The sequence below is a fragment of the Lissotriton helveticus genome, chromosome 7 (assembly GCF_964261635.1).
Source record: "Lissotriton helveticus chromosome 7, aLisHel1.1, whole genome shotgun sequence".
Lineage (NCBI taxonomy): Eukaryota > Metazoa > Chordata > Amphibia > Caudata > Salamandridae > Lissotriton > Lissotriton helveticus.
The window spans coordinates 1,830,460,086-1,830,481,886 of record NC_136068.1 but is presented as its reverse complement, the minus strand read 5'-3'; positions in this window follow the sequence as shown (position 1 = coordinate 1,830,481,886).

Sequence of the window (21,801 nt, the reverse complement as noted above, 5' to 3'; positions counted from 1 at the left end):
AACAAGGAACGACAATCTGATACATTTTTCTCAAATCCTGAACTATTCTGTACGTTCCATTGGCTTTTTGATCCCCATAATCGGTGAGTTACAAGGACTGCTCTCAATTTCTTTCAAAACACCTTGTTTGATGAATTTTTCAATTACAGGAATAACACCCTCAATCGTTTCTGCCTTCATTTTATATTGAGGAATGTTTGGGAAGTCTATTCCCTGCTTCACTGTGATTTTGACTGGATCGACATGTTTCATCAGACCCATCTCATTTCCAGTCAAATCCCAAATCTCAGATTTAACTGTCTCTTTCAATTCCTCTGGTAAATTTTCTTTATCAAAGGTAGGAAACAATTATTCTTCTTCTGCTTCAATCATTAGCATAGTTAGTCTGTACAACCCATCTTCCTCCATGGTTTGTAACTCAATTCCACCAGGTGAACAATATATTCTGCAATTCATTTTGCACAATATATCTCTACCTAGTAAATTCACTGGACTGCTATTACAAACTACAAATCTGTGTTTGTCTTTAAAATTGCCTATTTCCACATTCACAGGATCAGTAAGATCAGTCTTCATCTGTTGATTACTGACTCCGACTACTTGGATGGTATCCCCAGAGAGAGGTAGGTTTTCAATTTCCACTGATCTAACAGTAGAACGAGTCGCACCAGTGTCCACCAGGAAAGTGATCTCTACATCATTCACCTTTCCATTTACAAATGGACCAGACTGGTCAACCTCAAGAGTGGCTCCAATTACACACTCTTCCCCCTCTCTCGGGCACCGTCAGAAGCAGTCTTCAGAATCACCTTCTTTGTTTCCTGTTAACAAAAATTGTCCTGATGCACTTTGCAAATTTGGTCTTTGATTTCTTATTACCTGATCACATCCGCTGAAACCAATTTCTGGATTGAATTTTTGACTTCCCCCACAATTTGGAAAAGGGGGCAACGGAATCTGACTCTGCTGCTGGGTCAACTGCTGTTGTAGCTGTCGCTGAAGACTCAGTTCATTCATTTGACGCTGCAGCTGCAACTGTTGCTGCAGATCAACATCATTCTGCATCTGTGGGTTAAATGATGCATTTTTAAACTTTCTGGGTGGGTTTTTACACTCGTTTCTCTAATGTCCAATTTCCCCGCAGTTAAAGCAAGGCATCGTTTGTTTTAATTTTTCAATTTCTGGATTAAACTTTGGCTTATTTGGATTATTAAAATTACTTTTAAACTTTCCTTGACCTTGATTCTGATTCTGTACAAAATTTCCATGTGGCACAAAATTCCCATTTTTATTTTCAAGGCTTGCTATCTGTTGTTCAGCTACCTTTACCTGTGCCCACATTGCTTTGTCCTTTAGCTTCTTTTGTTTGGACTCCAACTCATCACTACAGTATTTTGCTTTTCTCAAAATATCATCAACCGAATTTGATTGCCATCCGACAATATTATTCCAGATCATTTCCCCGATTTCTGGTCTAAGACCATATACGAACCTGTATATAAAATGGCTCATATCTTTCTCATCTAATTTTTCATAACCACTGTATTGTTTGAAAACCAATAATAATCTTTCATAGAATGAATGAACTGATTCTTTCGACTCCTGGTTTGTTCTGTCAATTTTAACCCAATCTACTTCTTTTGGGGCGATTTTTTGTTTTAACCAGTAAATCACTTTTTCATAGAATTCCATAACCTCGGGTGCTGGAGCACCTGTCTCTTTAACTCGATCTGGTTCAGCCTTTGGCCAACTTATAGCAATTTTGCATTCTGCCCATAGATCTGATGGGACAACTATGTCAAAAAAGCCATCCAGATCAATCCACAGAACTTTTGAAACTTTAATAAACCTGTCTACTTGTCGGTACCATTCCACAGGTTTTTCCCTCAGCCGAGGAAAATCATTAGTGCAAAGTAAAATGTCCTGTCTTGACCAGGGAACATGTACATACCCTCCACCTGCGATTTCTCTCATTGGAAATTGTTTAGACAGATTATCCAACCTATCCAATCTTTCGTCTTCCTTCTTTTTAGTCCATTTCACTCTCCATTTACTCAAGTCACCTAATTTCTTGATATAAACAATCAACTCTTTTATGTGCATAATTCTTCCTCCTGTATTGAAATTTTCGATATACTTTTCTTTAAAATTTAATCTGTAATGTTTTTCTAGGTTTTTCTGTTTGTTCAAATCAATTTCTAATTCTTCTGCCAGTTCTTCCAGCTGATCATATTTATTCTTTATTTTCCAATGCATGCTTTTGCTGATGAACAGGAGTTCATAATCTCTGTAAAATTTTAAACTATCAGGACCAATTGTACCAATTATTAATTCCTCTAAATCTGCCTTTAATTTAGCAACATCAAGTTTTGAAGTTGATTCTCTTTTCTCAGGTGACTCAGCATCTGACTCTGCACCCATTGGTGTCTGGTTAAAAGAACCTTGATTAAAAGTCAAATTAGGCATCCTTGATATTTCACGATTAATTTCAGATAAATCTGAATAAAATTTTTCAGCTACTTTTTGAATTTCTGCATTTAATGGAATTATTAAACCTGGCTGTTTACTTTCCTTTTGATCGAAAACAGGCTGAACAGGACCAATTGTTACTGGAACTGTCACTGCTTCCATACTCTTGGTTATTTACTGAATTAATTTTTCTTTCGATCGCAGGTATTCTGAAGAGTCTGCAACTTCTTCAATCCTGTCAGTTCTCATCACATTTCTAGGGGCTTCCCTTTCTATTGGAAAACTTCTGCTTTCATCATAGGCACTAGAATTAATTCTTGTCTCAAACTGTTTTGGAGTTCCAAAAGATTCACAATTATTTGGGTATAATTTTGGAGAGTCATTTACTGGGGGTGCACTAGGAGTGGTTCCTGTAGAAACCGTTGGAGTGGACCAAGAACGAGGCTGTCTCAAAGGGGCACTTTTATTATTCGTTGTATAAATTTCTTCTAAAACTGGATCCTCTGTTTCATTATCCATGACTATATTATTTTTTTTTTCAGTTCTTTTTTCACCTGGAGATCCTAGAACCATTTCTCTAATTAGATAGAGACCATCACACGTATCTCCCTGTCTCCACATACGCATTCTATCTTCATGCGTTTCTCGTCTGAAACTCAGTGTTTTTGGAGGTCTCTTAATCCCATTCGCTTCTCTCTGAAGTTGAAACATCTCATCCTCCCATTCAACTAAAGCTTCAAATTGCGTCGGTCTAGGCCGTGGAACTAGAGCTGACATTTTCTCTCTCAGATTTCTCAAAACCTTAACATTAAATGAACCATCATCCGGCCAAGCCAATACGCCGTCGTCCTTTGTGTAATTTTTCAAAACATCAAACCACAGAACAGTATGGTAACCATATTCACCTTCCATATACGCTGCAGGTGTCTTGTACTTATGAAGTAATTTACCACCTCGCATTTCAATTTTCTTGTCTGGTGAAAATAAATTCTTACATTTTTGAAGTATCGAAGTCTTTTTCTCGACATGTTTAAAATAATAAGTCATTTTTAAATCAAATCCGCTTAATCAGAAATGATCGTAATGTTTTCCTGGTTGTTCCGTAACACCAGCCAATCCGTGCGCGAAACACACCAACGAGCCAATCAGGTTCGAGCTACGTCACCACTTTGCTCGACTAGTAAAAACAGAGCTTTCCACCAAAGCCAATCAGCGTTCAGCTCAACAAAGTCACGTGAGCCAATCAGAGTACAGTCTGTAACGTATTGTACCCAATCCTTGCGCGGACCCTGTGACGTACACAACCGCTGCGGTTTCTCGCGTCTCACTCTCAGCGCTCACCCCTCCTTCACAAAAACTTTTCACAGCGCCATTTTAAAGACGCTTTTCTTAATGAAATTCGATTAATCGACAACAAAAAGAACAAACCATTTGTCTGTTTCTCTAAATAAGATGATAGTTTTACAGACACACGAGAGATTCTTTGTGTGGAATAGACTACGCTATTCTCACAGAATATGCATTTGCCGATAAAGTAAATTTTTACTCTACCCTTCACACACGTAATAACGAACTCGCTTCCCTCTTAATGCACATAAAGTAGCAATTCAAAGTTTGGCTCGAACAGAATTACAAGATCATTTACGCACTTTCAAACGGAAAGTATCCCTAACCACACACACATGAAATCTTGGCGGGACTCTAACCCCCCTCTGATAACATGAATCGTCAGTAAAATAAGCGACGTTATCCTACCCTTCATTCAAGTGGAATTAATTCTATTACTTTCCCCACAGAGAGGTTTACAATGGACACCATGTCCTTATACTCTAAGTTTCGATTTCTTAGAAAATCCTCACTATTCATGCATTCTACCTTACACACCTATATCCCTAACACATGCTGCGCGACGACAACACTTGTGATACACGACGATATCACAACAAACAGATCAAATGCACTGTGTGACTTGTGACTTTACACGCTGGTCACACTACTCTGTACCGGTACAACTAGGATTTTCCACGTCGGAAAAACCCTTTCGACTACATATAACACAATTGAACAAACTCAACATATGTTAATCATTGATCCTATGCAACTACCATATAACATATCGGTTACCATAGCAACCATCCAAATCTGCTACCAGAAAAAATTGATCCAGCGGGCTTTTGGAAATATGTCATAAGCAACGCTACCCAACTCTACTATATACACTATCAATCAATAAACTCTCATAAGGCCCATAAATCTAACATGACATATTATAACCAACTGGATCATGTGACCTAATTAACCTATTCACAAATTATATACATTTATATACAACCATGGTAAATGAATTCTTCATACTATACAAACCTACAAGCTAATTAAGCCACTGTGGCGATAAGATCTAACTATGAATAACCTATACATTTGAAAATAACAAGACCAGCTTGATTTCCAAAGTAAGATTTTTATTAGTTACTCATTTGGAAAATGTATTAGAGATTTTATTAAAGCATTTTTATTTGAATCATTGCAAATAGTTATGACAATTTTATTATGAATCAAAATTATTATTGCAAATGAAAAGTTATCAGCTTGGCATTTTTCAAAACCTAAGTCCCTAACTAATGCTAGCTATGAGAAAAATTAAAAGTAAAGTCTTTGAGGGCTCTTACGTGCTCCAAGAGAAGTCCAACAGCATAACGCCCTCATCAAAAGGTCTGCAAGGAGAAGCATAACTCTTCCACGGGGCAAGAGCTTTTATACCTTTCTACGCTAAGCTAATCTAAAATTGTATATTTTTCTCTGCTGAAGTGAAGTCCCATTGGCTCAAAAGTGACAAGCGACATGTCACCAGATTTCAGAATTACAGTTCCGTCACCATTCTTAGAGACCATTGTCTCCGGTTTTCGAAAAACGCAGTTTCCTCCAGTTCGATACATTGGAAACAAAATGAAGTTTTCAGCTTCCTCGGATGCATGAAAATTATAATCCTTTCGTCACTTCCTGGCCTTGGCCTTGTTCGGCAAAGAGAATGTCATCTCATCGTAACAAACTTTTCAGACGGAGAAAACTGAAGCCATCGCGGATTTATTCTGGCTCCAAGCAGATTTTTGCAAGCACGGAAAGTTTTCACTAGGCCCAAAGCCTCTTTATTAACTAATGTATAAACAAACACAAGAAAATAATTAATGCGAGAAAAATAATTTGTTCTGTTGCCACCCTTTATTGCTAATAGCCAACCCATTAGTCTGAATTACCTAGCAAAAGCAAACAAATAAAGCAGCATTTTATATCTACCATTCTTCTTATTATCCAGTAATGTTCTTTAATGCACCTATAGAGAATAGAGTGACACCACATAGACAGGGAAGCAAAATAAGCTCATGCCATTTATTCTAAACAGCTGCAGTTAATTTTTGACATGACAAATAAACACGATTAATTTATTATTTTCACAAACAAGGAAATGCAACATAATGCACGTTTATGAGCACAGATGTTAGTATCCCGCGTTTGTCAGGTGTAGATGCAACTTAAACTAGATTAAATTAATACATACACAATACAACTGTTAATTTTATTATTTTATTATGGAAGTGTGACTTCACGAGTCGAAATGAAAAACATTTCTGAATCTCGCTCCATCACTGGCACTATGATCTTTCATGACCTGAACACGAGAAAACATTACATTTGAGCCATCTATATTGTTCTTGGGAAAAGATGAGTTTTTAATCCCTTTTTAGAGGTGGAGAGGTCTCCCGTACTCCGAAGAGAAAGTGGAAGCGTGTTCCACAGCCTGGATGCTGCGTAGCCAAAAGAGCGACCACCCATCCGTATCCTCCGGATTTTAGGGACTGCCACTAGATAGGCTGAGGCAGAACGAAGGGTTCTGAGGGGAGTGTACCAAGAGAACATCTCTCATAAAGAAGACGGACCCAGATCATGAAGAGCCTGGAAAACCAGGCACAAAGCCTTAAATTCAACACGTTTGGATATGGGCAGCCAGTGAAGATCTTTGAGTGCCGCTGAGGAGGAATCATAGCGTCTACGATAGAGGGCCGATTTTGCGGCAAATTCTGAACCCGCTGCAATTTGCCCAACAAGATCGCGGGGGCCCCCAGAAGCAGTGCGTTGCAATAATCTAGTCTACTTAAGATTATGCTCCGCACTACCTCTGGTCTGGCGTGGGTTGGGAGCAAAGGGAGGATCTTCCGTAAGGTGCGCAGCAGCACCATACAGGTGGATACGGTTTTATTTACAAAACTTTCAAGTTGAAGATTAGAATCCATCGTCACTCCCAGGTTTCGAACAGATTCAGCTGCAGATACCGTGCCTTGACAGGCTAAAGGCCAGAAGTCGTGCGGAAGAGGACGAGGAATACGGTCTGCTGAGCAATAAAGCACCTCAGTTTTAGAGCTGTTAAACTGTAAGGAGTTATTGCCCAGCCATTCCGCCGTACTGACCATGCAGTGATGGAAGGACTCCTGTGACACTGCATTCTTACCCTCAAAAGAGAAGATAAGTTGCGCGTCATCGGCGTAGTTGGTGACTGTAATGCCGAAAGATTTGATAAGCTTGATCAGGGGTCGGAGGTAAAGATTAAAAAGGATGGGGCTGACGGCCGAGCCCTGTGGTACACCTTGCTCAACCCTTTTGATGGAAGACTTAAAAGGGGGCAGTGCAACTACCTGATGTCTGTTGGCAAGTTACATCTGAGGCTGAGTTGGAGTCCATCTGCTCCTGGTGGGGTTTCTATTATTGGATCTACTTTATTCTATGTTATCTACCTGACCTGAATCTTATCTTTAATAAACCTAATCTGTTTCATATCCTGGACTTCAAGACTTCAATTTGTTACAATTTGGGCACATGCTTCAGAACTGTATGCTTCCCGAGTGTTCCCCAGATTCAAGTTTGCTAAATAGGAAATGACAATGTCAAGATGGTTTGTTTTTATATAAAAAAGTATTTTAATAAATTAGTAAAAATGAGTACAAATGATACAAATTTAAATATATAAAAAATAGATATACCATTTGGATAGGAGTATTTTGAGTCAATCTATTAGAAAGCATGCATAATGAGGGGGATATGTTAGCAAAGGATGTCTACTAGCGCTGTACCTTTAAATTTGAAAAAAATCCAACATAGAATGACTTTGAAACAGGCTGGGACTAGCCAAAACACGTCAGAACGGACATCGCTATGTGAAAAATCAATAAAGAATTTGCTGCTTACTGGGAGTGTCCACTTTTGCTCTTTTTAAGGGGGCTGTGGAGAGAAATATATACATATATATATATGCACTTAAAAAACCACAGGTTTCAGGGACGTTATAGTTATTTGGACATTTCACTTATACAAAACCAGCGAAATTCAACCGTTATAGTCAGTTCAGGTAACCAAATGACATCACTGATGACATCATCCAGTGACTTTGTTTCTATAAAGTTTAAATATGTTTTATATACATGCCAAGGTGTATTGAAGAATGAGTGGGTGTATAAGTGTCTGGATGGATGATTTGGTAGATGGGTGACTGACTGTATAAGTGAGTGATTAAATGTGTCTTACTGAATGCATGGGTTAGTGACTGATACAGACATTCACACAGTTTAGTTTGTCGGTGGTATGTAAGCGGTTGCATGGGATGGTGAGTAGCTAAGTGAGAATCTATATGGGTTATTGATTGGTTGTCTGAGTATCTGTATGGGTGCCTGAGTCTGTGTGGGTGGGTGGGGGGTGTGACTCTGTGCATAGATGTGTGAGTGGATGATTCACTGGGGGTATGGGTTCAAGAGTGCATCTGTGAAGGGCTGTATGGGTGGGTGAGTGTGTGTATGGGTGTTGTGGTGATAGAATGGATTCCTCAGTGGTACATGTGTGGGTAACTGCATATGTGGAGTGTATACATGACTATATGTGAGAGTGAGTGATTGTGAGAGTGGCTGTATGGATCAATGTGGGCTTGTATTAGTTATTGTATACGAGTGTAAGTATGTGTTAGTATATGTTTGAATATGTGAGGTGGTGTGTGTATAACTGTATAGGTGAGTAAATGGGAGTGTGATTGATTCTTGGCATGACTGACTAGGTGTGTGAGTAGCTCTATGGATGAGTGGTGGTGTGTGAATGTCTGTAGAGATATGTGAGGGCGTATGATAATGCCATATTGATGTTTGACAGTATGTATGAGTGACTGTATCGGTGAATGAGTGGATGTGTGTGTAGATCTAGGAATAAGTGAGTGGGTATTTACTGGTATTGGTGTGTCTATGGTTTTGAAAATGGCAGTCTGTATTTTAGAGTGGGTGTTCAAATGTTATATTAGGGTATGAGGAGGTGCATCAGATTATCACATGGATGATGTCACCAGTGATATCATCAGTGATGTCCTTTGAGATGTCATCAGTGATGTCACTGACCATGTCATGAATGATGTACTATGTGATGTCATCAGCAGTGCATTGCAGGTTCATGAGTTATATTTAGCTGAATTAACTTCAATGGCCAAATTTCTCTGGTCTTGTACGTGGTTTTTCAGTGCATTTCTAATGTTTTTCAAATACTAATTTCTAACTGTAACATCCCTGAAACCTATGGTTTTTTAGTGAAATTCAAAGGTTTTTTAAATGCTAATTTCTAACTATAAAGTCCCTGAAACCTATGGTTTTTTCGGCGAATTTCAAAGGTTTTTAAAATGTTAATTTCTAACTATGCCTACAAAGATAGGACATGTGAAAAAAGAGGAAGAAAAGACAAATGCAGAAAGAGGCAACAGAAGTCCAGAAAGACAAACAAAAGTGCAGGAAGAAGAAGAGATGAGCAGAAAGAACCACAGAGGAGCAGAAAGTCCTCCTGTGCCCCAAACGTTTTGCTGACGGGTACTGGTGGTAATTGACTCTGACTAACCAGGCTTAGAGCCAGTGCTATGCTAAAAGGCACTTAGAATATAGTGACAACACCTACATATACTAGGGAACACTATGCGTTGGGGCACCCCTGTGATTAGCATGACCTCCTTCATATTTGCCATTTGTTAGTGCCTGGGTCATTGCATGAGTACATGGGTAGTCACTGGGTGATTAGAGTACTGCAAGGAGAGTGCACGATAAATTTACAAGTGCTTCGCTTTTGGCAGAGTGATTGGATACATACATGGTGCTGGCTGGGTGATTTGAGGAGTGCATGGGTAGTGATAAGGAGATGGCTGGACTGCATCAGTAGTGCTCAGGGGATTGTAGCAGTACATGTGTTAGTGCCTGGGTCATTGCATGAGTACATGGGTACTGACTGGATGATTAGAGTACTGCAAGTAGAGTGCATGGTCAATTTAAAAATGCTTGGGTTTGGTGAAGTGATTGGATAAATACATGATGCTAGGTGGGTGAACGGAGGAGTGCATGGGTAGTGACAAGGAGATAGCTGGTCTGCATGAGTACTGCTCAGGTAATTGTAGCAGTGCATGTGTTAGTACCTGGGTCATTGCATGAGTATATGGGTAGTGACTGGATGACTAGAGTGCTGCAAGGATGGTGCATTGTGATTGTATAACTGCTTGGGGTTTGGTGGAATCATTGGATACGTACATTATGCTGGATGGGTGGTTGGAGGAGTGCAAGAGTAGTGACAGAAGGATTGCTGGAGTGCATGGATACTACCTGGATAATTGGAGGAGTGAATCAGTAGCGTGTAGGTGGTTAGAGGTCTGCATGGGTGGTGCTAAGGGGATTGTAGCAGTGCATGAGTTAGTGCCTGGGTCATTGCATGAGTACATGATTAGTGACTGGATGATTAGAGTGCTACACGTAGAGTCCATGATTATTTCTTAAGTGCTTGGGTTTTGGCAGAGTGATTGGATAAGTACCTGATGCTGGATGGGTGATTGGAGCCATGCATGGATAGTGACGGGATTGATGGAGTGCATGGGTACCACCTGGGGAATTGCAGGAGTGAATCAGTACTGCGTGGGTGGTTAGAGGTATGCATGGGCAGGGCAGAGAGGATTGTAGCAGTGCATGTATTAGTGCCTGGGTCATTGCATGAGCACATGGGTAGTGACTGGATGAATAGAGTACTGCAAGGAGAGTGCATGGTAAATTTATAGTAGGTGCTTGGGTTTTGGTGGAGTGATTACACATATGTCACATCAGGCCCCGCCCCCTCCCTTCACCACTGTGGAAACGCACCCCCTTGCGAGTTTTATGTTGGGGTATTAATTTTCCTTGAATCCTGATGGTCTCTGGGGGCCAATTAGCCCACCAGGTACCTCTAGTAAGCACCAAAGTGCTGCATTGCAGAGAGGTGGTCCATGGCCACACCCCCTTTTACACTTCTCTGGAACAAGGCTCTGAGGCGCTTACTGGAGGTACCTGGTGGGCTAGTTGGACCCAATGGTCCTCAGGGTTCAAGGGGACCTAATCTCCCAATTTACAATGAGCCAGAGGGCCCGTTTGCACAGGGAGGGGTCAGATGTGACAAGTGTGCAAATGTGCCCCATGGCGTGTTTTAAGTTGGGGGATTAAGTTCCCTTGAATCCTGAGGGTCCCTCAGAGCTGCGTTGCAGAGAGGTGTAAAAAGGGGATTGGCCTTGGACCACCTCTTTGCAAAGCAGCTCTGTGACGCATACTGGAGGTACCTGGTGGGCTAGTTGTCCGCCAGGGACCCCCAACATTCAAGGGAAATTAATTCCCTAACTTACAACATGCCACCGGGTGCATTTGCAAACTGATGCACTGAGGGACAGGGCCTCAGGCGCGATACCGTTTCTTTCTTACTTTTCTTTTATAAGGGGGCTGTGTGGCTCCTCTTCCTTTCCTATTTTTTGAGCCTGGGAAACCACATCCCCCGGTGCCCTGTAAATATTTCAGAAAATCCCTGCTGGTGGAGGTCCCGGGGGCCTGAGGGGCCTTGGAGATGAATGAAAACAACCCCCAGGGAGGTGGTGGGCCCCGGGCTGTGGGAGGGCTGCATGCCCTCCCACATACAATTCACATAGCCCTGAGGAGGTGGTGGTACCTGGGCTGTGGGGCGCCCGCTACATAAATAAATTGCCTTCGGGACTTGGCCCACCCAGGAGCTTTAAAAACAAAGTGCGGGAGACCGGGCTTCATGTTTTTTTTCAGTCAGATTCGCGTACCGGCGTGACCCCGCCCAAAAACTTTTAAAAAAGTGCTGTGGGGCCCCCTGAGCAGGCCTTGGGGGAGTCAGGGTGTTTTTACCCTGCCCCCTTTTCTTTTTTAGTTAAATGATTTTTATTGGTTTTTACAGCAATAATTAGCACCCATATCCCCACCCACCCCTGTCAGACAGGTACACATATAAAAATACAATTTTGCATTGCCTATTGCAAACCGCACATGTATTTTAAGGCACCATACATTTATAGCTAACATGTGAGATTAGAACAATTAAACAAGCAATCGCTAGTGGCAACAAGTTTGAACAATGCCTGGGCAGAGCCCTGAGCCGAATTCCATTGTATCAATGGTGACCAAATTCTTAGACCCCTTGACCGCCGTTGATTAGCCTTTAGTTTATAAATTGCAATCTCCAGGTTAGAGATAGCTAAGAACCTAGCTAGCCATTGTTGGAAGGACGGTGCTGTTGGGTCTAGCCACGCAGAGGCTAGGAATAAACGTAAAACTGCCATTGCATTGCATCGACGGCCCCTAGCAGAATTACTTTACTAGATAGGACTATATTCCTTTGTAAGACAGTAGTCAGAATCGTCTCTATGTTTCGTATTAGTTTTGTTAACCCACTACATAAGGTAAAAATATGAACAGCGTCAGCTTTAAAGGCATTGCATCTAGGACAGCATGTTCCCTTACAATTTACATATTTGGCAATTTTGTCTGGCGTGTCATAAAGAGAAAAGCAGGTTTTATAAAACTGGGTCTGTAATTTGGTAGACATGAGGATGGATTGAGAGAGAGAATAGGCATGTTTAACTCCCTCAGCGGATATATCTATTGTATCCTGCCATTTCTGGGACATTTTCTCTAGATCATCTGGAAGCATTGCTACCAGAGAGGAGTAAACTCCTCCAATAGTGTGGGCCCTACATTGAATGATTAACTCGATAAAAGCAGTCTCTTCACTCCAATCTTTCTCTCCCAGTTTTCCTGTAAAAAAATCCCTTATTTGTAAGTATTTAAAAAAGTCTCGCCAGTCTAGGTGGTACTCTGCTTTTAGCATTTCAAAAGATTTAATCCAAGCTGGGGTGAAAAAGCAACCTAATTGTGATAATCCGGCCCTACTCCATTTAAGCAGGCAGTTGGAAGTAGAGGATTATCTACTAGGGGTGTGTAGTATGAAAATTGACCTAGCTTCAGCATCTTCCTCACCGCCTTCCACACTTTAAACCCGCTGTATAGAGTCTTAAATTTAACTTTTTTATGGTAGCAGTCATGGAAATGTCTCCAAAGATAGCCTCTACTTTTGCTACCAAGCAGGATTTGAAAGATTGTTGGAGAATTGCCCCCCACCAGGTCCTCAACCCCCAAGTTGTGTATGAGCTCACTGCTGTACAGTACTACCAACACCCAATAATACATTCTTAGGTTAGGGAGAGCTAAGCCACCACTATCTTTAGAACGGGTAAGGAATTTGTAAGCACGCTGGGTTGAGCATAGGCCCAAACAAAGCTATTAAACATACGGTTTATTGCCTTTAGCCAATGGTTAGTAAATTCTAAGCAGATTGATCTAAATAAGTACAAGATCTTTGGAAAGTACACCATTTTGACAGCATTCACTCTGCCAATGATGGACAGATGGAGATTGTCAAGGCGGCATAGGTCTTTCTGGCTTGCGCCTAACATTGGTTTTATGTTTATGTCTACCAGATTTTCCAAATTTGAGCAAATGGCCACCACCAAATAAGTAGCTGATCAATCATCCTGCTTGTTTTGTTTAAAATAATTTGTGTCTTCCCTTGGTTGAGAGCATCCCCAGAAACTAGCCTAAAATTAGTATCTTCCTCCTCAATATAGGGCATAGCTCGGCTAGGATCAGCGGTGGCAATGGCTACGTCATCCACGCACGCCAGAGTTTTAGCTGGATACATTTAGAGCAGAATTGGTGGTATATTCTCATTTCTCTCAAGTTTCCGAATAAAGGGGTCAATATATACGGCGAAAAGGAGTGGCGAGAATGGACACCCCTGCCGAGTTCCATGGGATATTGTGAATTCTTTGGTAGAGCTTCTATTCACAGACCGCACTGCTCTAGGGTTAACATATAGTTTCTGTAATGCTTTAATAAAGCCCTCCTTAAACCCCACTTTGGCCATGGTAGCCCATAAAAATGGCCAGAAGAACCTAGCGAACGCCTTCTCGGCATCTAGAAGAATTAATGCCATAGGGTCTCCTGCCACCTCTGTACCATTGCATAAGGTAATCACTCTATGTATATGATTGATAGTAGATTTCCCTGGGACAAAGCATTGTTGACATCGCATAATCACCTTATGCACAATAGGGGCAACCCTATTTGCCAACAACTTGGAGTATATTTTTGAGTCCGCATTATTAATCCTGATAGGGCGGTAAGATCCGAGCTGTTCCGGGGGTTTATTCTTTTTAGGGAATATTATTATTTCATCTCTGTACCAATAATGGAAGACCATTTCCATCTTTGCAATAAAGTGCTGGCTCACTTACCTGGTTGCCGAGTGATTCTTTAAGCTGCAGGAGCAATTTGGAAGAAATAACATACACGACAGAATCGGTCGTGGAAGAGGCACCACCCGAAACTAAAGGCAGGAGCCGATGGAGTAGGGGGCCGTGAAAGCAGGAACCTTCTTGCTTTAACCGGCGCACCAGGAGCATGATACTAATGGAGATGTCACCTTTTATCCGGGGCGCACTGAAGTGCCTGAATGTAAGAGGACTTGTACTGAACCTCTGAAATCTTTTTTAATTATTAAAGAGTTGCGGGACCCACTGTGGGAGGTAATGCAGCAGATGGGAAATACCAGTCCCAGCTTACATTGCAGCTACTATAGCGGAAATGAGATTTGCCTCCTACTAAAGGCGGAGCGAATCATGGGACACCATCGATGGCTGCTGACTCTGCACTCTGCAATTGGCCCAAGAAGAAGGAGCGCACAGCTCCGAAACGCGTTGCCTAAAGGATTGAAATAACGGAGGACGGCCATTTCCATCTTTGCAATAAAGTGCTGGCTCACTTACCTGGTTGCCGAGTGATTCTTTAAGCAATTTGGAAGATATATATATATATATATATATATATATATATATATATATATATATATATATATATATATATATATATATATATATAATTTTCTATTTTAACCCCTTGCCCGCGGCCGGAATTCCGCTCCTGTGCTGGACATTCCGATCGCGGGCGTGGTCATGACGGCCCCCAGCCGTCATCCGCACACGAGCACTGTGTGCCATGACGGCTGGGGGCTGTCATCAGCATGGAAGGGGTTAAAACCAATAGTCTGCTGCTCCAACTAAGGCTATCTGAAAGTCTGGACATAAAAAGGACAATATATACATTTTGAAGCATGAATGTGGGACCCTGAAAAGGCACAGGGTGTGGAAATTAAGCACCTAGTGCCTTCACCGTCCCTTGGTTAGCAATGTATAAAGGTACCAAATCACATCACAATTTGGAGCACGCATGTATTTCATAAGATAAAAAACACCAGATGTTTAAGGCAATAACTCACTAGAAAACAACTTGAATACCATAATTAACAATTAGCATATTGTTTATTATTGCCTAACTGTCACTGTTTTGTTTGAGCAATGGTGAGAATGGTGGGCACCCAAAGGAAAGGCAAGTGCTGAGAACGGATGTACGACATTACAACGCATGCTTTTACATCGCATGCTTTTACAACGCGGTTTTTACAACGCATACCATTACAACGCATAGTGCTTTGGGGCGCTGGATAGTGAATAGTTTAATTTACTATTCCAACTCCAGTCCCCGTGGATAGTAGGGAAGGTTATTGGATAGTAAATTACCTATTCCCTCTCCTAGAGCGCCCCTCAGCGCAATGCGTTGTAATGGTTTGCGTTGTAAAAGCTGCGATGTAAAAGCACTGCGTGGTAAAAGTTGCGTTGTAAGTGATGTTTCCCGCTGAGAACACACCATTATAATATGATTTTAAACCAGCACACAGAGAGCAGGCAGCGTGCAATGCAGCTGCCTATGATCACTTGGGATGAGGGCAACAATTATATCACAATCACATTTGTTAAGCGTGCCATCATTCAATTATATTTTCTGTGTGGCACTGCTTCCCAGCAGGCAAGAGAACACAGCACAATGAGAGGACAACAGGGGATGGTCAGGGCTAACAGAGATGGTATCATTGCAATTAGAAAACTGCAGAGGGCTTGTCAAGAATTTTGCACAGTCTTTACCAGTTCAAGTATCCAGAGAGTAGGTAATAGTCAATGTCAGGACATAGTGCCCAGGATGCTGAACAGCCGCGGTCCGTGGAGGGAGTTACGGTGGGGCAGGAAGGCGGGGAGGGGAGGGGCCAGGTGGAGGTTGCTAAAAACTGGCATATGGATAATTGCAGGTAAGTAAACAATTTAATTAATAAAATGAATTTCGTAGCACACCTTGCATCACAAAATGCGATGCACTGTGCGCGACGAAATTTGTTTTATTAATTAAATTGTTTACTTATCTGCAATTATCCATATGCCGGTTTTTAGCACCCCCTACCCTGCACCTCCCCCTCCCCGCCTTCCTGCCCACCGCAACTCCCTCCACGGACCGCGGCTGATGCTGAATGAGAAGTGCGTGAGTTGTGTTGATTATGCTGTGCTCCCACTGCGTCTTACAAGGAATGAACCCACATCTATCAATGCTAAGGCAATTCACCCCTGGTGCTGAACTTCTGTGAATCCCATTGCTCATGACGAGCTCAGCTCGTCATGAGCACACAAGCAGTGTACTGCATGACGAGCTGAGCTCGTCATGAGCATGGAAGGGGTTAAAACTGAGGCCATTCAAATCACAAATGTCAGATCATGAACATGCATGAGTAAGGCTTTAGTGACTGATTCTGTTTATCGTTGGCTCATGAAGGAATTGTAGTTTTGGAGAGCAGCTCAACAGATTCTCTTCTTCCATATTTAATGACCATAGACTTCAGCTTGGACTCTGCAAGAGCTAAGAGGGCCATCACATGATACTTCATCTCCATGAACTCCAGTCTCACCAAGTGAAGTGGTGATGCAGAGGTGAGAAAAGGCAACCTGTGGATGAACATGTATATCAGCGCCACGGTCCAGCGATGGATTATCAACTATATTTACTGTACACAAATCTGTAGAAATATTTTAAACTATCAAGGCCCAAAAAACACACCACACACAAATGGTTGCAAATGTGCTTTTCTCTTACACATGCAAACACACACACTCTTGTATGCAGAACGCAGACACAAGATCTTTTGTGTCTACACTCTATAAAAGTTTCTAAATTACCAGTGGCCATGGGGTGTAGGGGACACTCTGCATCCCAATTTTGGCTATATTTTACCACATACACATGGACTTGAGGCCCATTTTCCTAGCTCACATTAGGACCGAGAGCCCACTCACTCCTCCAGGGTCAGCTCCTCACCTGACTATGAGGGAGTACGCTTAATGAACTTTTAATAATGCAGTTTGAGCTGGTAACAAGCACACAACCATATTGTATGCCCTATTAAACAACATCTACTTTTATGAATTGTCTTTTTATCCTATTGATTCTAATTGTTTTATATAGTGTGTTAATTTTACTATAAACTGTAATGGTTCTTTGAACTAAAATAAAATTATTCTTGACTGAGTGAGTGACTAACCAACTTGAAATTGCAAACAGTGTCAAACAAACTTTTGTACATCACATTTTGAGACTTCCTAATTGTGAGTCGCAAAAAGACACAATTAGGAACTCGCAAAATGTATCGATCGTAAATGTGGCACCTGAACTTTTCCATCTATGCACCCAGGATCTAAGACAACATCCCTGCATCACAACCGCCAACTCTGCTCCAGTTTAGGAAGGAGTTAAAGACTCACTTCTTTAATGAACACTAGATCAAAGCATATTAATCATCCACAAACCAGCCACCTCTCTTATCACAGGTTGATTTTATGGCTGTCTTTGACTGTGAACAGTACTCTGCTGTATTTTTACTGGGTTTGCTACAGAAATACCTCATAGATACATACATACAGGCTGTTTATGTGAATGACAAGGTTTGTTTGTGAATGTTCTGTTTCTGACAACGTGGCTAGACATTCTTGCGTGCCTTATGTGTTCCATTTCTTTCTTTTGTTTGCATTACTTAAAATTACTAGTAGTCTTTTTACCCAAAGTTAAAGAACAAAACTATTTAAATGGTAAATAGGTGTATAGAAAACTGGCAATTAAACAAGTACTAGCACCATCGGATGACATGGCAGGTTACAGCATATATAGCACACTGCAAATCTAACTGGATTTTCAGCCTGATTAACAAAGCCAATGAAAAAGTAAGAAATCGAAATCTGTTCCTTCTAGGGTTACACTTGTCAAGTGTTTGTGATTCACTAGGAACCCCCTATTCATCTATGTCACAAGGAACTGGGACCAGAGTTCATAAAGGATCGCATAGCTAGCGTCCCCCTTTGTTTTTATGGACAAAAATGTGGCTGTCTGAAGAACTAATGTTTTCACGAGAAGTAATTATAGACTGCCAAAACATGGCCAACGCCCTAAAAATACCATTGGCTCTGCTTCCTGAAGGTCAAATGTCATGAGATAGGATTGGGCCACTTTTATGACAACTCTGAAAGTATCCCACTACACACTAAAGCCATTATTAAAGAGGCGTTTTACACTATCTAGAACAAGATGAGATGGGCCTACCACCGATGTCCCTTCTCCCATTGCAATATTATCTAACTTTTCCTACTGATCTGCAGACTAGATTTTATTTAACCAGATTCTGTATGCACACTGTGCACTTTTTCTTGGCATTTCCACGTCAAAGAGGGTGGGCTGACAAGTTCATATGTTGTCCATGTGAAAATTCTACAAGCCAAAGCACTATGTACTGTATCCTGTTCTGCACCTTATACAATACAGCAAGTAAATTCTTAGTCCCATTATTAAGGAAAATCCGCCCCTGCACATAAATTGATGGTTTTAACTTCCTGCACGCATTATTTACCTCTGATATCTGCATCGCGGTAGCAATTGCATAAAAGTTTCCAGGGCTGTTAGAAAACGCTATGAGTAAGAGCTCCCGTACAGCAAATGGTTTTCTTGCATGCTGTTTTAAACCGTTCACTGTAGATTTAAAAACGTATGCCTCGGCAATTTTATGTACTGTGTAAATACCATGTGTAAAACCATGCTGCTTCAATTCAATTGTATGTAAAATATTTTATGTTCCAGGAATTTTATGAATTGTCTTTTTATCCTATTGATTCTAATTGTTTTACATAGTGTGTTAATTTTACTATGAACTGTAATGGTTCTTTGAATTGAAATAAAGGTATTCTTGACTGACTGACTGACTAACCAACTTGAAATTGCAAACAGTGTCAAACAAACTTTTGTACATCACATTTTGAGACTTCCTAATTGTGAGTCGCAAAAAGTCACAATTAGGAACTCGCAAAATGTATCGATCGTAAATATGGCACCTGAACTTTTCCATCCATGCACCCAGGATCTAAGACAACATCCCTGCATCACAACCGCCAACGCTGCTCCAGTTTAGGAAGGAGTTAAAGACTCAGGGGGCATATTATCAAGGGGGTTTATCTCCGCTTTTTTTGGCTTTAAAAGCCAAGAAAGCGGAGATAAAATTATCTCCCTATTACCAAGCTGTCGCTAACACCAGTTAGTGACAGCTAATAGGAGATAGCGACCATCTTGGGCCCCGCTTTGCATGTCAGTGATATTTATCACTAATGACATGCAAAGTGGGCGTGCCAAGATGTTAGCGACTGGAAACAGTCGCTAACATCGCTATCTCCTATTACCAACTTTTGGAGATATTCGCGCTAAGCGCGAATATCTCCAAAAGCTAACACCTGCCCTGAGCAGTTCTTCACCATGTTATCCAATGGGAGGTGGATAACAAGGCTAAGAGCATTTGCTCGATAATGCATGAATATCGCTGACTTTTCAGCGATATTCATGCATTGCGGCCGTTTTTTATCGCATTTGCGATAAACCTTGCTAATAGCAAGGTTTATCCGCGATAAAAATCGCCGATGTGCGGCGATAAAATTATCGCTAGTTGTTGGTAATATGCCCCTAACTTCTTTAATGAACACTAGATCAAAGCATATTAATCATCCACAAACCAGCCACCTCTCTTATCACATGTTGATTTTATGGCTGTCTTTGACTGTGAACAGTACTCTGCTGTATTTTTATTGGGTTTGCTACAGAAATACCACATAGATACATACATACAGGCTGTTTATGTGAATGACAAGGTTTGTTTGTGAATGTTCTGTTTCTGACAACGTGGCTAGACATTCTTGCGTGCCTGATGTGTTCCATTTCTTTCTTTTGTTTGCATTACTTAAAATTACTAGTAGTCTTTTTACCCAAAGTTAAAGAACCAAACTATTTAAATGGTAAATAGGTGTATAGAAAAATGGCAATTAAACAAGTACTAGCACCATCGGATGACATGGCAGATCCAGGTTCCCCATTTTAGGCTATTTCCCAGGGAAACGGAACTCGGCTGCTTGCAAACGGCTTACAATGATTGTTCATGTAAACTCGAGCTGCACAGAGAATCAGGTGCAGAAGACCAGAACCCAGCATGCACCGAGGAAGAGATCTCCCAAGCCCTCAACTGATGTCATTCAAAGGAGGGGTACTCTGACGACACTCAAAATCATCTGTTATATTGCATCCAGCAGCGACAAGCGTCTCCCCCTCTCACCCATTGATCTGACAGCACACCCACCCTCAGTGTTTCACGCTAGCAGCCTCACCATGCACTGTATAATAATAGCATTGGCACAATGAAAAAATAAATTCATAGACAATGATATAAATAATAAACAGATACTAAAACTGTGTTTTTATAGTCAATTGTAACTATATTGAACAATAACAAGGAAAGAGGTCAAAACAATTATTATAAAAAACTATGGGCCATATGTAGGTGGCCAAATACCGGTCGGTAACGGCCGGTATTTGTAGTTTCAGATGTAGGGGGCCAGAAAATTACTGATTCTGTAAATTTACCGAATTGGTAAATTTACAAAAAAAATTTTTTTTTTTATCTGTATGTTTTTTTAATATATGTGTGTCAAATAATACTATGTATTAGACATTTCCACAATTTTTAATGTAATGTATGAATACATTAATCAAATATCTATGTAGTTTTTTTATAATAATTGTTTTGACCACTTTCATTGTTATTGTTCAATATAATATAGTTACAATTGACCGATTCTGTAAATTACCAAATCGGTAAATTTACAGAATCGGTAATATGGGATGTAGGTGGCACTGAAAACAGTGCCACAGGCCCTTAGGAATTCGTTATTTACCATCAAATACTATTTGATGGAAAATAACGAATTCCTGTGTACATGCACATCTGTGCATGTACACCTGTGCCATGTGGCACACATACATGCCCTAAGGGCACACAAGCCTAAATCAGGGGTGCAACAGGGTGTCAAAGTGACACCCTGTCCCCCTTGTCAATTCTGTGATTTTACCGAATCGGTATTTACCGATTCGGTAATTGGCATTGGGTCCTATGGGCCTCAAGGCCCATAGGAATCAATGGCAATTACCGAATCGGTAAATACCGATTCGGTATTTACTGAATGTTACCGATTCGTTAAATAATTCAGTAATAATACTTACATAGCATTTACCGATTTGTAAATACCGAATCGGTAAAATTCGGTATTTACGAATCGGTAAATGCCATTTACCTACATATGGCCCTATATAGATATTGTATTCATTTATTCATACATTACATTAAAAATTGTGGAAATGTCTAATACATAGTATTATTTGACACACATATATTGAAAAACCATTCAGATGATAAACAATCAATAATTCGTTATAATCACTTATCTTCAGGCTCAAGCACAAATCACTTTTGGTGGTCTGGGTCTTATTACTTTTATCTTTTTATCTTTCTAGTCTCACCTTAATAAGAAAATATAATGATATCTGCTTTAGATGATAACATCTCTTTTTTTAAATATATTGTCTGTAGACCATTATTTCGATTGATGTTGAAATAAAGTCATACCATCTAATAGTACAAACATGTGTCTAGTCATTTTTATGTAAC